The sequence below is a fragment of the Sarcophilus harrisii genome, chromosome 5 (assembly GCF_902635505.1).
Source record: "Sarcophilus harrisii chromosome 5, mSarHar1.11, whole genome shotgun sequence".
Lineage (NCBI taxonomy): Eukaryota > Metazoa > Chordata > Mammalia > Dasyuromorphia > Dasyuridae > Sarcophilus > Sarcophilus harrisii.
In genome coordinates this window covers 62,023,224-62,025,676 of record NC_045430.1, presented here as the reverse complement: position 1 = coordinate 62,025,676, position 2,453 = coordinate 62,023,224, and the positions used below count along the sequence as shown (strand labels likewise).

The 2,453-nt window shown below is 40.6% G+C and overlaps 1 pseudogene; it reads left to right on the top strand.

Annotated features, from left to right (window-relative positions):
• Window positions 1–214: 214 nt before the first annotated feature.
• On the top strand, window positions 215–631 carry LOC100924151 (annotated as a pseudogene).
• Window positions 632–2,453: the final 1,822 nt, after the last annotated feature.

The following is a 2,453-nucleotide window of genomic DNA, read 5'->3' as shown; positions in this document are numbered from 1 at the left end:
ATTCCTGACGGTGTCTTCCCCCTTGTCAATGGCGAGTTTTGCTAAGCAATTTAGCCCACCTCTTTCCTCTTGTTCATAGTTAAGGCCCCTTTTTTGAACTTAGCTCACTGCCAACAGCATAATAAAATCTTTGCCTCTTGATGTGGAGATGGCCTAAGCCTACAAATTCTTTAGAAACATTTCATAGAGAGCAGCACTTGTCACCTCTACCGAGATGTTGATGCCCAAGAAGAACCAAACTGCCATCTGGGAATTCCTTTTTAAGGAGGGAGTAAGGATGTCCACATGCTAGAACCCCCTGAGCTGGCAGACAAGAAATCTCCCTGTCATGAAGGCTATGCAGTCTCTAAAGTCTCGTGGCTATGTTAAGAAACCCTTTGCATGGAGGCATTTCTACTGGTACCTCAGCAATGAAGGCATTGGGTGCCTCTGGGATTACCTTCTCCTGCCCTGAGATTGTGCCTGCCACACTCTGCAGAAGTCATCCTGAGACAGGAATTCCTGGTCAAGACCTAAAGATCTGGAGGGTGAGCAGCTTGCCCTAAGTGAAGCTGACAGAGACACATACAGAGGAAGTGCTGACAAGAAGGCTGACCCTGGGGCTGGGTCATCAACAGAATTCCAGTTTTGAGGGATATTGGTTGTGGATGTGGTCAATAAAAACTGTAGAGATATGTTTCTTATTGAATAAAATTTTGGGGAAAAAACCATAAACATTTTGTGACATCAGGCTGAAATCCCAATACATTTTTTGGGTTCAAACCTTGCACCACATCAGTTCAAGCAATTCTAAGAATTTCCATTTGGTCTTAGCTTAAATGTAGCCAAAAAGAGTTCAAAATATTCTTTTCTTCCAATGATCTGTTCTCTGGAATCTCCCTGAATGACCCAAATAGATCTGAGGATGTCTCAGACTTAGGTGGGATTGAATTTTCTTGTTCAGTTTTAATGGCACTCCCAAAGATTTGCTATTGATTGCTTCCTTATCAATCTTGTGTTTCAGAAGCCACATCCAATGCTCCTACCAATGCTTTCTAGCCACCTGGACCTAGGATTCTGTGACTTCTTCCTCTATTTCAAAAGTCCCTATTTGCATTGACAGATTAATATTCTCCCTTTGAAGGAGTGAATAAGACTTGAGCAAAAGGCCATGTCCCCACTAGCAACCCAGTGTCTAAGTGGGCCATAAGAAGGGAAAGGGAGAAGCATTAACAAGATTGTCTTGTCCTTAATGGGTGTTTGTGGCAATGGGCTCTTATTGAATTCCTTGCATTAATAGAATTATATTGACCCCACAGTGACTGTTTACAATCAAGAGTTCAAGTTATAAATGTCATCCTTCCCCTCTCCCCCGCTATATTGTGTATAGCTTTCTGGAGCAAGCGTCTAGTATGCTAACCTTGCCTTTGAGTCTTTTTCCTTGTTAATTTTGAGTTCATTAGGAATTTTGCTCAATTTATGGCTTCTTTCTTACGGTTAATTATCAATTCTAGGGAACTTTAGTCACTTACTAAACATCATAATAAAGCTTTTGCCTCTTGTTGGAAATATGCTACAAAGATATGAAGGACTCAGGAGTGTATGAAGTAAGTTGTTTATTTACAGTTCTTCCACAAAATCCATCTGGGGGCACCAGAATCCACCTGGGCAGAGCCATACTTACAACCTTTTATTTCCTATCCTGAAGCCAAGGTCCCTTCCTCATTGCCTCAGTTATCTGGGAATAATGAAATTCACAGACTTCTTGATCCTTCTATTACATGTTCCTCCTTGTCATGTTTCCCCTTCCTCATCATACAATTCATATTCAAAAAGTGTCTGAATGCTCCTTTTTGGAGGAGAAGTTAATGTTAATTAACTCATTAAGCAAGTGCACATAGTGCTTGCAGTTACTTTTTACCTTATTTAGGGTGTGATTTTTTTTTTATCAGTTTATCGGCTCAGTATCTTGTTTTGTACAACTTAGCTGACATGACCTTTCTCTAAGTCTTTATCCTATATGGATATATAATTTATAAGTTGTTCACACTTTTGACTGGAAAATGGCCTGAACCTGTGAATTCTTTCTGGATTATTCATGATTTCTTATACCCCCTCCCACCAAGCCACAATCATCCTTGCCTTCTGCAAAAATTTTACTAATTAATTGCCCACACTGGTTGTTATGTAGCAGGGGAGGCTTATAGCTAAATGTTGAAGCTCTTCTAGTAGGGTTCTACTCCAAAGGCAGGACCTAATTTCCCCTAACATAGGCTTGGTATAGGATATGGCAGTCCCAGGGTTGGGGGAGGAGTGGTGGACACAAATCCAATCTATCAAACCATTATTCTTTATGAAATTCATCTCCTTCATCCCTTCCTATGTAGATCCTTATGGAGTAGCTGGCTGCAGTGCCACCTTCATGTCTCCATGTATACATGGATATAAGTCCCTATTTTAGCAATTTTTAAATT